Source organism: Taudactylus pleione, unplaced genomic scaffold, assembly GCF_031769625.1.
Source record: "Taudactylus pleione unplaced genomic scaffold, aTauple2 ptg000013l, whole genome shotgun sequence".
Classification (NCBI taxonomy): Eukaryota; Metazoa; Chordata; class Amphibia; order Anura; family Myobatrachidae; genus Taudactylus; species Taudactylus pleione.
Genome location: NW_028284416.1, coordinates 4,597,018 through 4,612,933, shown reverse-complemented (window position 1 = coordinate 4,612,933; position 15,916 = coordinate 4,597,018). Strand labels below are relative to the sequence as shown.

Genomic DNA, 15,916 nt, shown 5'->3' with positions numbered 1-15,916 from the left:
GTGCCTAACCCTAAGTCCCCCCCGGGAGCCCTAAACCTAACCCTCCCTCCCCGGCGGCTGTCCTCTGCGGCGCCTGGCATCCGCTCAATCGGGGTAGGGGCCAGACGATAGATGACATTAGGCACCACCCCTTTACAGGAAAAAGCCCGCTATTCAGAGGGGGCAGGGCTAAATTACATGATTTGCACCATTTAGCCCCGCCCCTTCCTGACTGACCCAAAAATTCCAGGTAAACTCTCCCCATCCTGCCCACTTCACAAGGAAGTGGGCGGGATGCGGGAGATATGTCTACTCTTCCGGGGGTGTGGGGGGTTAACCGAAAAATCGGGAGCCTCCAGCGATTCCCGGGAGAGTAGGCATGTATGATGCAATGTATTATGTGAATCTGTTATGGTTTATTTTTGTTATTTTTTGTGGATGTGGCTATTTCAGTGTATTTTATGTGGATGTGGCTTTTTCAGTATATTTTATGTGGATCTGGCTTATTCAGTGTATTTGTGGATGTGGCTTTTTCAGCGTATTTTATGTGGATCTGTTTTTTTTCAATGTTTATTATATTGTTCTGGCTTTTTCTTTCCCTTTAATAGTTACCTCCACTGTGATTGTGTGCATGCGCTTTTACATACTCCTACAAAAAATCATGTCAGGGGCCTAGCTGGCACAAGGCCACACCCCTTTTGCATGTGCGCCTTCAGCTTGCACATGATCTCGGCTCTTTGAGATACCTACAGATATTTTTGGGCTCTTTGATTCTGACTGGTTGGCCACCCCTGATATATAGAGTATACTAGTGATTCCTGCACAATATAGAAAGTATACTAGTGATTCCTGCACAATATAGAAAGTATACTAGTGATTCCTGCACAATATAGAAAGTATACTAGTGATTCCTGCACAATATAGAAAGTATACTAGTGATTCCTGCACAATATAGAAAGTATACTAGTGATTCCTGTACAATATAGAGGGTATTCTAGCAATTCCTGCACTATATAGAGGGTATTCTAGCGATTCCTGATAGAATATAGAGAGTATACTAGCGATTCCTGCACAATGTAGAGTATACTAGTGATTCCTGCACAATATAGATGGTATACTAGTGATTCCTGCACAATATAGAGGGTATACCAGTGATTCCTGTACAATATAGAGAGCATACTAGTGATTCCTGCACAATATAGAGAGTATACCAGTGATTTCTGTACAATATAGAGAGTATACTAGTGATCCCTGCACAATATAAAAAGTATACAGTACTAGTGATTACTACACTATATAGAGGATATTTTAGTGATTCCTGCACAAGTTAGAGAGTATACTAGTGATTCCTACACAATATAGAGAGTATACTAGTGATTCCTGCACAATATAGAGAGTATACCAGTAATTACTGCACAATATAGTGATTCCTGCACAATATAGAGAGTATACTAGTGATTCCTGCACAATATAGAGGGTATACTAGTGATTCCTGCACAATATAGAGGGTATACCAGCGATTCCTGCACAATATAGAGAGCATACTAGTGATTCCTGCACATTATAGAGAGTATACCAGTGATTCCTGTACAATATAGAGACTGTACTAGTGATTCCTGCACAATATAAAAGTATACAGTACTAGTGATTACTACACTATATAGAGGATATTTTAGTGATTCCTGTACAATATAGAGAGTATACTAGTGATTCCTGCACTATATAGAGAGTATACTAGTGATTCCAGCACAATATAGAGAGTATATTAGTGATTCCTGCACACTATAGAGTATACTAGTGATTCCTGCACAATATAGAGAGTATACTAGTGATTCATGCACAATATAGAGAGTATACCAGTAATTATTGCACAATATAGTGATTCCTGCACAATATAGATGGTATACTAGTGATTCCTGCACAATATAGAGAGCATACTAGTGATTCCTGCACATTATAGAGAGTATACCAGTGATTCCTTTACAATATAGAGACTGTACTAGTGATTCCTGCACAATATAAAAGTATACAGTACTAGTGATTACTACACTATATAGAGGATATTTTAGTGATTCCTGTACAATATAGAGAGTATACTAGTGATTCCTGCACAATATAGAGAGTATACTAGTGATTCCTGCACAATATAGAGAGTATATTAGTGATTCCTGCACACTATAGAGTATACTAGTGATTCCTGCACAATATAGAGAGTATATTAGTGATTCCTGCACACTATAGAGTATACTAGTGATTCCTGCACAATATAGTGAGTATACTAGTGATTTTTGCACAATATAAAGATTATACTAGTGATTCCCGCACTATATAGAGAGTATTCTAGTGATTCATGCACAATATAGAGTATACAAGTGATTCCTGCACAATATATATTGCATTCTAATGATTTCTGCACAATATAGACAGAATAGTAGTGATTCCTGCACAATATAGAGAATATACTAGTGATTCATGCACAATATAGAGAGTATACTAGTGATACCTGCACAATATGTGATGTAAGAGGGGGGGAGTGGTGCCGGACCTGGTCCCCTGCTGAGCCCCTTCAGCAAGCCCGGGCACGGGTAATTAGTACCCACTCCCCCCCCCCTCTCGGCACCACTGGTGATTCTTGCACAATATAAAGAGTATACTAGTGATTCCTGCACAATACAGAGAGTATACAGTACTAGTGATTCCTGCACAATACAGAGAGTATACAGTACTAGTGGTTCCTGCACAATACAGATGGTATACAGTACTAGTGGTTCCTGAACAATACAGAGAGTATACAGTACTAGTGGTTCCTGCACAATACAGAGAGTATACAGTACTAGTGGTTCCTGCACAATACAGAGAGCATACAGTACTAGTGGTTCCTGCACAATACAGAGAGTATACAGTACTAGTGGTTCCTGCACAATACAGAGAGCATACAGTACTAGTGGTTCCTGCACAATACAGAGAGCATACAGTACTAGTGGTTCCTGCAAACTCTTAAAGTTGCTTCTGCGCATGTACCCTATGTACAAATTGCAGTGTGCATCTGTTAAGAGAGATCTGTGCAAATCTGAATCAGACCCAGAGACTTCACTTTATTTTAGTAAAAATAATGTTAATAAATAGAGCCCTTGGGGAGGGAATATTTACATTTTCATATATTATTTTATTAACTTATGAATAGAAACTAATTTATACAATTGTAGTTAGCGTTCTTTGATGAGAGTACAGGAACCTTTCCAAATTTGCTTTGGGTTTACACCACATTTCTGGACATGAAGCTATACTTGCCAACTATTCCAGAAAGTACAGGAGACTCACACATTTCACTGAGTCCTCCCAGACTCCCAATAGTCATCCTGCCAGGCACGCTCGATCAGGCGTACACACTATGTGTTCTGCGCGATATATCGGTCGGATCCGCGCCAAACGATATATAGCGTAAGACAGATCGCGTAGTGCGTACCCAGCTTTACTGTAAAATACACACAAATCACAGCGGCTTGTTTGGAAATCTTTTAGCTACAGTAATTAGTTCAGAAATATATATTTATCCTCATTAGATTATTGTACATCTTAATATGTATAAATGACTTATGAGCATGTGGACAAGTTTTTTCTTATAACACGACTGGTAATAAATACCTCATCACTCTCTTTAATTGTCATCCCATAGCCCCTGTAGAATGTAAGCTCTTGGCATCAGGGCCCTTTCCTCCTGTGTGATCGCTACGTAATGATGTAACCTGCAGATATTGGCTATTTATCTGTGACTCTCCTGTCTGATCACCCATGTACTTTATAACTTTGCTGTGTGATCCATCGGGAACCCCTGTGGTACCATGTAAATAAAATAATAATAATGATATTTTAGGCAGGTTTCTTAATTCAGAGGGATTGATGTAAGCTGCCATGCAGATCAGCAGATCAATGTAGAAATATGAAGGAGCCGTTGAAAAATCTGATGCTTTGCCAAACCAAATATCAGAAGTTTTCACTAGATAACACTAATCTGCTTTATACGACATGAGTAGTGTGATTAAAGTACAAACAGCTGTGGAAAATATCCATGTTTGTTAATGCCATGCGCCTGCAAATGTTCTTTTCCTGCCTCAGGGTAACTGTAAGGTGCAAAGTCTGGGCCTAATTCAGACCCGCTCGCAAGCGGGTCGATGTTGGCCCAGTGCGCATGCGTACGACGGAGGCGGCTCCGTCGTGCGTGTGCGCGAGACCCGGATAGCGACGGGCAAACCATTGCTCCGGGTCTCGCACCAAAGGGGGCGTGCTGTCGATGTTGAGTGACAGCACGCCCCCTCTGGTGGGCGTGCCTGCCCAGATGGAGGCGTTCCCATGGGAACGCCTACCGTCTAGGGCCGGCCCCACTGTCATCACAAGTGATGTTAGTGGGAGTGCCTTCGGCTCTGATAGAGCCGAAAGCACTCAAGGGCTTGCGGCAACGAGACCCTACCACAAGGGTCTCGTCGCAAGCCCGATGGTCGCGATGGTCTTGACCATCGCGACCATCTTCCTGGCCGCTCGCTATAGCTGTGGGTGGTCACCCAAAGCTATACAAGTTGCCAGGAGGCCGCTCTAAAAATGAAAAAGGACGGCCCTGATTCAGAGCGAGCACTCTGTCAGAGCGTCCGGCTCTGAAATAGGGCCTCTGTTCTAAGTAGTGCTGGACACACCCCAGGGTGGCACTAGATACACCCCAATGCACACATCACTCGCAACGCGCTGTTTGCCGTGCTCTCTTTTTACTGATTAATCTCCATGACTTTAATTTTCAAAAATATTGACATAGGGGTCTATTTACTAAGCAGTGTTAGGAGACAGAGTGAAAAGTGATAAGGTACCAGCCAGTCAGCTCCCAACTGTCATCTCACAGGCTGTGTATGAAAAATGACAGTAATTGATCCGCCAATGTATCTGCTCCCTGTTGGGCATTGTGTACCGTGACATGTCGGAGAATATCGGCGTTCATCGACATATCGCATTGGCTGTGCTGCACAGCCGATGGACAGATACGTCTGCAGACACATCTGTCCATTGGCAGGTGAGTACGGGCGATCGGCGTGTAATAATACAGCATATGCCACGCAAACTGGCGTTTTACTCACTCTTTGCACTATATGTTTGTTTTATTTTTGTTTTGAGCATAATTTTTGTGGGGTTGGGTAACGGATGCCGGTGTTCTGGATCCCGGGGCTTACAATCCAGACGTCGGCATCCAGACTGGGTTACAGTGCTGACAGAAGCAGACAAGTATGCTACTCTACCCCTAGCCCTCCCCCCCACAGCCTAACCCTAACCTTATACCCCCTAGTGCCTAACCCTAACCCTCGGAATACTGACAGTCGGGATACTGACAGCCGGGGTACTGACTACATCCCATTTTTTTCCCCTGTGGTACTGATCATTGCAGTGAAAATACAAGATATGTTCTACCTGAAATGATACTATCTTGCCAGCAATTTATGGAATTCTTTGGTACATTAACCTTCCACGTTCCTAAACTTACACCTGCCTGACAAAATGAACTGTTTATAGCTATTTATCCTTTAAGAGCACGTACATCTCAAAGCTAAATTCAGATCTGCTGGTGACACATTAATCAATACAGGAGACCTTGTTGTGACAACTAACTCCCGGACATAGGGCACTGTTACCAGACAAAGGGCACTGTTACCAGACCAAGGGCACTGTTACCATACATAGGGCACTGTTACCAGACAAAGGGCACTGTTACCAGACAAAGGGCACTGTTACCAGAATGTATTTATTCAAATAATGACCGGAAATTGCTTGGATATTTGCTTTGCGGGTGTGTCTCAGATGTAGTCGGGTGCCCGTGCATGTCTGTACGTCCTCTACCATGACCTTATGGTGTAATACCAGCCATGGGAGACTAGTTTGTTTTCAATTTTTGGGGGTGCTCATATTGCATCCTACTCTATGACTTTGGCAGCACAAAAATTGGGGGTGCTCGAGGACCCATAGAGCTGGCTCCAATGATACCAGCCTTGCTCCAATCGTGGGGCATCATTGAAGTGCAGTCACTAAGGGCCTGATTCAATTAGCGGCGTCGATATGCGCCAATCATTTCGCCATTGTTCTTCTGCACTTTTATCCACCTATTATGGTAGGCTGGCCATGATGTGCGGTTCCAGGACGGTTATACAACAGATGGCAGCGGGAACAGACCACAGCCCTGTAATGGGGACACCTTATTGGGTGATTGTATTATATTGATCTGGTGGATTAACAAATCACTTTCATCTGTACAAGCATTAGGCGTCCTGATGACCAAAACAAAGACCCCAGCAACCTCAACTCCAGCAAGAGTAGGTATCCCAGATGGGAAACTCGCCTGCATTCTGCTTGTCATAGAGAGAGTAATAATAAGTAACATTTTTAAAAAAGAGTAATTCCCCTTTAACATTTTTATCAGTTGTTGTCATTTTGAAAATTGCGAAAGGGCAAGCATGCAGCACAAAGCTTTCTTTATTTACCTAGGGCCAGCATATTACGTTACACTATACAATGGGGAATACAACAGTAATAAAACAAGATATTAACAGAAAGTCAGAGAGGTAGGAGGGCCCTGTCACAGGCTTACACTCTATAGGATAAAAGGTTACATGCTGAATAAAGTATTGCAAAACTGGTCCAGCCAGATTGCATAAGTGGTAAGTGCTTGATGGTTATATGACCCAATCACACAGCAAAGTTGGTCTGGGGTCAGAGAATTGTGTGAGTATAGAAAGAGAACACATGTAAGTTTTATGTGAACTGTGCACAGGGCTGGTAATCAGGTTCATGAGGAGAGATTGTACTTTATGTACAGGAACAAGCTTAAACTCCTAGGCATTTTGGGAGCATAAATAGGTCCAGTGTAGTGGTATTTATAGGGTTAATAATTGGAGTTTTAATGTCAGCCTATTAGAAGCAGTTGGGTCATAGATGGTGGGAGGAGTTATTTTATTTAGTGCAAAGTCAGGCAGGGCTCTGCCTCTTTTTTTTTCTTGAACTTTCCCTCCCTCCCCAATTGTCAATTTTTGAGGCGGCGGGAAAGAGCGTCAGGACGTTGGGGGGCCGCGGGCAGTCTGTGTCTCTGTGACACAGCTGCACCGCGCGTGTAGCGCTGACCGGACGGAGTTTGGTCAGCACTACACGGTGACTACACAATGACTGATAAACACACAGCCGCCGGCACCGGCAGCTGTGTGTTTGTTTTAATTAGCAGCCAATGAGAGTCTGTCAGACTCTCAGTGACTACTGCACCCACTGCAGGAGCCGCTCCATCTTCCGGCTCCTGCAGTGGGTAATGTGAGAGACGTCATGACGTCTCTCCCATAATGCAGAGCGGGCCGGCCCGGGGAGGACTGATGGAGGAGCGGCTGGCGGCGACCACTACTGGGAGCACTAAATAAGGGGCTTACTACTGGGGGCACAAGGGGCACTGCACAGGGGGGAGCACTACTGGGGGCACTGCATAGGGGGATCACTACTGGGGCACTACTGGAGGCCTGCATAAGGGGGTTCTCTCCTGGGGCACAGCGGGCACTGCATATGGGCACCACTACAGGGGGCTGCCCCTAATCTTTATTTTTACTTTACATTAAACCAATATGGACCGCCTCCTCCCTGGAACACTTGAGGAGGGGGGGGGCACCGTAGCACGCACGTACTCCGGGCACCCTGGCTACACGCTACTCCTCTGCCAGGGCCGCCTGCATGCATTTGCCCCCCAGGCTAAAAGTTGCCAGCCAGCCCCTGGTATGGAACAACCTGATTCACCCATTCTAATCCATATTTGGTTGGAATCTGCGATCTGTGCACCCCGTAAATTGCAGATTGTTTTACACAGTCATCTGCAAATTGCAGAATTGCCCCAATTGATCGGTGATGCACGGGGGCCTTAATAATAAAGCTGCACTGTGGGCTTCATGCAAAAGCAGCCGGTATTTACCCTGCATGCAAAAAAACCCCAAACAATAAGGGCCTGTTCTGAGGAGGAGGAGGATGCTGCGACCGCACGTGCGCCTGTTGCTGGACTTGCGGGTACGATAATATGCAATTGCTAGTTTCTGCCTCCCCCTGGTGTACTGGAGCGTGCCTGAATGTGCAAGCCCCGAGGCGCCCACTTTCAGAGCTGCTGCCCACTGTGGTTCTTGACACACCATTGTTGGCGCATCATCGCACTAACCATTGTCACTTCCACCAGGTGCAGTTTCTGCGTCTGAACCTGGCCGCTGCGGCTGCGCGGCTGAGAACACGCCGCTCTCACTGACACGCCCGCGACACTCCGATAAAAAGCCCACGAGACGTATTTTTTTGCGTTCACTTCAGGTCACCTCCCAGTCATCACCCAGGATCGCCCATGGTTTTGCCTCTCGGTTTGTCATATCATCGGTCCCGTAGGTAACAGCTTGTTTGTGCATACAGCCATACACACAGGGTAACGCTTGCGCCATAGGGGTTTTCCGAATATTTTGCGCATATATATTAAAAAATTAAAATCGCTCAACTACGTAAGATGGGCATTGCGTGCGGTTTGCGTGCACCTCTGGATCAGACGATAAAATGCATTGCAGCGTGGATTGTGCCAGGTGACTTCAGCCCCAGAGCGTGCACTAGTGCGGGGGAGCAGCTGGCTGCGGGCCGGGGCTCAGGTAGTGTCTGTGGGAAGTACAGGAGGAGTTTCTGGAATAACAGAACTGCAGAGAGGAAAAAGTTTTGCCTTGTCCCCGCCCCGAGCCCATTTCCCCTCCAGCAGCAGCAGAAGCAGTGAGTGTAACAGCAGCAGGAGGAGAGGAGAAGTCACTGTGAGCTGCAGGCAGCTGGCCCTGGGAGGAAGAACGGAAGGTAATCTCTCATATTATATATATATATATATATATATATATTACATCATAAAGGCACAGCTACAGGACAGGGCATTCACACAGGGCCAGAGCTTTACCTGCTGCTACTGGTGACTTACAGCAGGGCATGGGGCAGACTCTGCACCCCACCCCTGCCCCTCCTGATCCCATCTCCCCTCCTCAGTCACCTTCCTCAGTTCCTATACTCAGGTTATAGTCTGTGCTCTGTGGGTAGGAGCTGGCCACGTCTGGGGGATCGGGATACCCTGCATAATATCTGCTGCATGGATGAATGTACCCACTGGGCTGAGTCTGCTCCAACAGGGTTAAATGTATCCTCATGGCTGAGAGTCTGCACATGGCGGAGTGTCTGTACGTGGCGGAGTGTCTGTACGCGGCGGAGTGTCTGTACGCGGCGGAGTGTCTGTACGCGGCGGAGTGTCTGTATGCGGCTGAGTGACTACGTGGCTGAGTATGTGGCGGAGTGTCTGTATGTGGCTGAGTGCTCCCACAGGGTTGAGTGTCTGCACATGGCTGAGTGTCTGTATGTGGCTGAGTGTCTGTCTGCAGCGGAGTGTCTGTGTGTGGCTGAGTATCTGTATGTGACTGAGTGCTCCCACAGGGTTGAGTGTCTGCACATGGCTGAGTGTCTGTATGTGGCTGAGTGTCTGTCTGCAGCGGAGTGTCTGTGTGTGGCTGAGTGTCTGTATGTGACTGAGTGCTCCCACAGGGTTGAGTGTCTGCACATGGCAGAGTGTCTGCACGTGGCGGAGTGTTGTGTCTGTATATGGCGGAGTGTCTGCATGTGGCGAAGTGTCTGTAAGTGGTGGAGTATCTACGTGGCGGAGTGTCTATATGTGGCGGAGTGTCTGCATGTGGCGGAGTGTCTATATGCAGCGGAGTGTCTGCACGTGGCGGTGTGTCTGTACGCGGCGGAGTGTCTATATGTGGCGGAGTGTCTGTATATTGCAGAAATGAAGACCTGCCAATCTCTTGTTCCCTGCCATGTGCATGACATCTATTCACCCTCTGCTCTGCTAGTCACCTCCCCTTCCCCCGTGATACTGTGATGGGACAGTCCCCGAAAAGTAGGACTGTCCCACCAAAAGCGAGACAGTTGGGAGGTATGTATACGGGTATAGGTACTGTGAGGATATATATACGAAGGCGCCTAAGGGGCTACGTAATATTTTGTCATACCGTATGCAATAATCTCATTTAAGCTGGGTCGGAACGACAAATCGTGCAGTCTGTACCCACGACAGTATGTTGGGCGGTGCGAGGTCCCGTGGGGTCGTCAGCTGCATTACCAGGTCGGCCCTACATGCAGCTCAATCTGACGATGCAGCCGACGACCCCATTTAGTGGGATGCGCCAGGGGCCGACATATTGGACAGTCGAGCACTGGATTGTCTAATGTATACCGGCCGCTCAATATGTCGACCCTTTGGCGGGGGTCGCCCGTCGGATCGCACAGAGCACACATCGTTTAATGTTTACCCAGCAAATTAGCACCTTGGTAAAACCATGCAGCACTGCAGGAACGAAGTGGGGGAGGGGGGATTTAAGGTGTGCTGATGCACGTTTTTGACTTGGGAGGAGGGCACGGACCTAGCTCTAAATTAGTGGTTCTCAAACTCGGTCCTTATGACCCCACACAGTTCACGTTTTCCAGGTCACCCAGCAGGTGCACAGGTGTACTCATTACTCACTGACACATTTTAAAAGATCCACAGGTGGAGCTAATTATTTCGCTTGGGATTCTGTGAGGAGACCTGGAAAACATGACCTGTTTGGGGTCCTGAGGATCGAGTTTGAGAACCTGTGCTCTAAATCATCTCTAGGTTGCAGTGCCAAAACACAGCTGCCCAGTCTGTGTGGACTAGAAGCACAATGTACTGTATGTTCCCTACATGCAAAATACTGTTTGTCTGGGTGCAGATTGGTAGCCTGTAGCTGGATCTGTTCCAAACTGTCCCATTTTCACCTTATAATTATTTTTTCTATAGCACATGCAAATGACCTCCGCCTTTAATATGCGGTTTCATGAAGCGGTGCACTTTAGGTAAATATCTACTACTAGCAGATTAAGGGCCTGATTCAGAGCCGGACGCTATTTGCGCTCGCTCGTCCAGAAAAAGGGGCTGGCTATTTAAATGAACCGTTCGCTCTTTGCGGTCTGTTCATGCCTCTATGTCTGAACGAGCGAACAAAACAGGCGAACGTAATTTTGAAAAAAACGCCCCCTGGCCGCTCGCATCATACGTCATGTCCGCTATTTATTAGATTAATCGAGTACATCGGACGGCGTATGAACTGCTCGCTATTCTTGTGGTTGGTTTTTCCTACCACAATCTTGCGAGCAGTTCTGACTATAAAACAACCAAGTGACGTGGTCAATAACGCTGCTTTAGTAATTATGCACACCCTTAAAACGCCCGTTTTGACCGTTTGGCACGCCTGCGTTCGGATCTCCACATTCCCTGTTTTCAAGCACCTTCCCATGTTGCCACCCACAAACGCCTCCTCCTGTCACTCAAAATAGCAGGCATTCGCTATTTAGCGAGCACACGATTTTCGGCCGCACTGACTGGTTCACGCATGCGTATTAAAATCCGTACGCATGCGCAGTTGTGCGAACATCGGTCGGAACGAATGAGCGGCCGCTTACGAGCGGCTCTGAATCAAGCCCTAAATACGTTTTAGTGGTGAATTTAGCTCTCCTTTCTATAGAACAGTGCTTCTCAAGTCCAGTCCCTGGTATACACTAGCAGTGCATGTTTTCCAGGTCTCCTCACAGAAATACAAGTGAAATAATAAGTAGCACCTATGGGTCTTTTAAAACCTGTCAGACAGTAAGGAATGCACCTGCTCTCTAGCAAGGAGATATGGAAAACCTGCACTGCTAGTGCACCCCCAGGACTGGATTTGAGTAGCACGGCTATAGAAAGTGAAATGTATGCAGCGCACTATATATATCATTTGTGAACAGAAAGTTCATTTGACTGTTTAGCTCAAGTTTAATACATTTTGTGCCATAAAGTGAAATGGTATTATATTTGCCGCAGGATACGTCCAATGGCGTGCAGCGCAGCTCGCACTTAGGGCCTGATTCAGAGGAGCTCGCTATTTGCGAGCGCTCGCTCTGAATCAGGGCGGATTTAAAAAAAAAAAATCTGCCTCCAGGCCGCTCGCATAGCTGTGGACCACCCACAGCTTTTGCAAGTGGCCTGGTGATGGTCGCGATTATTGCGACCATCGGGCTTGTGACGAGACCCTTGTGGTAGGGTCTCGGTTCCCGCAAGCCTGAGTGAACTTCCTGCTCTAATAGAGCAGGAAGTTCACTACTGACATCACGAATGATGTCAGTAGGGCCTGCCCACAAACGGCAGGTTTTCCTTCGGGAACGCCTCCGTTTGTCCAGCCACCCCCCCTTCCCGCCTACAATACGGGGCGACCTGTCGTTCAACATCGACAGCCGCCCTGTTTTGTAGTGAGAACTTCACTCGCTCCGGGGTTCGCGCACGCGCATTGCGCACGCCGCTCGTGCGCACTGGCCGACCATTGCGCTTGCGAGCGGGTCTGAATCAGGTCCACAGTGCTGTCGTGTTACCTACGTTCTCACTGTACAAACATCATGTGAAATTGTACATAGAAAACAAGATACGTATAGTAAAATTCTTGCACACTTTAATTTAGAACTTCTTTTGTCTAATGTGACTCATGAATGTCAGAAAGTGCCGTCCAAGCTCACATTTATCAATCATTCATTTATTCCAAGCAGGAAGGAGCAGGTGACAGCGCGGGGGGCTGCCTGTGACCCATGGCTAATATAAAATCATACCTGTTATGGCCCCTCACATGCAGTCCATAAACATTTACAGCTCATGAATTTATTACCAAGCAGTAACACTAATGTGCCCCTGCTGTTAGGATATGTGACAAACTGCATACCCCCCCTCCATATTCCCTCATCCCTCCCATACTGATCTACTGTAACCACTTGCAGTAACTTCATTAATAACAGATGTTATACCCATATAGTCACAGAAGATTGACATGTACAATTATCGGCCTCTGGCCCTGATTCAGAGCCGGACGCTCTGGCAGAGTGCTCGCTCTGAATCAGGGCCGTTCTTCCTAATTTAAGAGCAGCCTCGTGGCCGCTCGCATAGCTGTGGGTGACCACCCACAGCTATAGCGAGCGGCCGAAAAGATGGCGTGGCTGAGACAAGGGGGAGTGGCCAGTCGGGTGATGTCACTTGTGGGCGTGGTGGGGGCGGAGTCACGCGATCGCGTCAGTTTGGCCCCGCCCCCGCTACACAATGCCGATAAAATAGGCATTGTGCAGCAGGGGGCGGAGCCACAATGACGCGAATCGCGTCACCGCCCCCCCCCGCTGCGGGGGTTACAGGGGTTATAGCGGGGGGGATAGGAGGGGTGAGCGGCAGCTGAGAGAATTGCCTGCCTTCCCGGGAGGTCAGGAGCGGCACCCGATTTTCGGGAGGCTCCCGACCAAATCGGGAGGGTAGGCAAGTATGTGGTAGGGTCTCGTTGCCACAAGCCCTGGAGTGCTTTCGGCTCTATCAGAGCCGAGAGCACTCCCACTGACATCACTTGTGATGTCAGTGGGGCCGGCCCCAGACGGCAGGCGTTCCCATGGGAACGCCTCCGTCTGGGCAGCCACGCCCCCGTCACGCCCACCAAAGGGGGCGTGCTGTCACTCACCATCGACAGCACGCCCCCTCTGTAGCGAGACCCATAGCGACGGCTTGGCCGTCGCTATCCGGGTCTCGCGCATGCGCACGACGGAGCCAGCTCCCTCGTGCGCATACGCACTGGGCCAACATCGACCCACTTGCGAGCGCTCAGCGCTCGCGAGTGGGTCTGAATCAGGCCCTCTGTACAAAATCTTTTTGTTAGCGTATTTGCAGAGCTACGTACATGGACATTCAGTGCAATGAGGGAAAATGCAGGACAGGGCTGTAGATAGAGTAAATAGCAGAAGACGCACTCAGTGACACTAAAGCTTAGAGTGCATTTAATGTAATATTTCCTAGGAAACAGGATGTTATTTACAGTAGAGAGAAAGAGGAATAAAGTATAAGCCTACTCATTATTTTTATGTGTGGGAAATGGCACCTATTAATGGAATGTAGAAAATACGCGTCAGGTCACTGGGAGTTTGTCGATTCTGGTGTGATAGTAGCAGGCTTGCGCCTACCCTCCCGATTTGGTCGGTAGACTCCCGAATATCGGGTACCACTCCCCCCCCCCCCCCCGGAAAGGCAGGCAAACCTCCCGGCTGCCGCCTGCCCCCTCCCCCCGCCGAGAAATCTGAATCGCGTCACAATGCCAGTTTATCGGCATTGTGAAGAGGGGACGGGGCCACAATGACGCGATCGCACGGTCCCGCCCCCGGTACCGCCTCCTTTTCGGCATCATTACCTGGCCACGCCCCCCGCTTTGCGCAGACATTCAGCTCCCTCCCGGAAGGAGGGAGCTAAATGACAGCAAGTATGGGTAGTAGTAGCAATATATTGGTAAATCTGGAACAGACCGCTATAATACACTTGCCAGGAGCCAGAAGCACAACTAGAGTAGACTGTAATACTGGAACTGGGTGCTGCAGCAAAATTGAAGCAGGCTGCAGGAACTTTAGAAGTAGGTGCAGGTGGCACAATAGAAGCAGGCTGCTGGAGATACTAGAACTGGGTGCTATAGCACAATAGATGCAGGCTGCTGGAGATACTAGAACTGGGTGCTATAGCACAATAGAAGCAGGCTGCTGGAGATACTAGAATTGGGTGCTATAGCACAATAGAAGCAGGCTGCTGGAGATACTAGAACTGGGTGCTATAGCACAATAGAAGCAGGCTGCTGGAGATACTAGAACTGGGTGATATAGCACAATAGAAGCAGGCTGCTGGAGATACTAGAACTGGGTGCTATAGCACAATAGATGCAGGCTGCTGGAGATACTAGAACTGGGTGCTATAGCACAATAGAAGCAGGCTGCTGGAGATACTAGAATTGGGTGCTATAGCACAATAGAAGCAGGCTGCTGGAGATACTAGAACTGGGTGCTATAGCGCAATAGAAGAAGGCTGCTGGAGATACTAGAACTGGGTGCTATAGCACAATAGAAGCAGGCTGCTGGAGATACTAGAATTGGGTGCTATAGCACAATAGAAGCAGGCTGCTGGAGATACTAGAACTGGGTGCTATAGCACAATAGAAGCAGGCTGCTGGAGATACTACAACTGGGTGATATAGCACAATAGAAGCAGGCTGCTGGAGATTCTAGCACTGGGTGCTATAGCACAATAGAAGCAGGCTGCTGGAGATACTAGAACTGGGTGCTATAGCACAATAGAAGCAGGCTGCTGGAGATACTAGAACTGGGTGCTATAGCACAATAGAAGCAGGCTGCTGGAGATACTAGAACTGGGTGCTATAGCACAATAGATGCAGGCTGCTGGAGATACTAGAACTGGGTGCTATAGCACAATAGAAGCAGGCTGCTGGAGATACTAGAACTGGGTGCTATAGCACAATAGAAGCAGGCTGCTGGAGATACTAGAACTGGGTGCTATAGCGCAATAGAAGCAGGCTGCTGGAGATACTAGAACTGGGTGCTATAGCGCAATAGAAGCAGGCTGCTGGAGATACTAGAACTGGGTGCTATAGCGCAATAGAAGCAGGCTGCTGGAGATACCAGAACTGGGTGCTATAGCGCAATAGAAGCAGGCTGCTGGAGATACTAGAACTGGGAGCTATAGCACAATAGAAGCAGGCTGCTGGAGATACTAGAACTGGGTGATATAGCACAATCGAAGCAGGCTGCTGGAGATACTAGCACTGGGGGCTATAGCACAATAGAAGCAGGCTGCTGGAGATACTAGAACTGGGTGCTATAGCACAATCGAAGCAGGCTGCTGGAGATACTAGCACTGGGGGCTATAGCACAATAGAAGCAGGCTGCTGGAGATACTAGAACTGGGTGCTATAGCACAATAGAAGCAGGCTGCTGGAGATACTAGAACTGGGTGCCTGGAGCACAATAGAAG

The 15,916-nt window shown here is 47.9% G+C and overlaps 1 protein-coding gene across 3 annotated transcripts in view; it reads left to right on the top strand.

Moving 5' to 3' along the window:
- The window catches only part of TOR4A (torsin family 4 member A), a 58,384-nt gene that overhangs the window by 17,019 nt on the left and 25,449 nt on the right, over nt 1–15,916 (top strand). The window contains exon 1 of one of the 3 annotated variants that reach the window (XM_088469114.1): nt 8,762–8,847. The exons of the other annotated variants lie outside the window; for them this stretch is intronic. The gene's annotated coding sequence lies outside the window, so the exon portion shown is untranslated. Of the gene's footprint in view, nt 1–8,761; nt 8,848–15,916 lie in introns of those variants that run through there. 3 annotated transcript variants of the gene reach the window in all.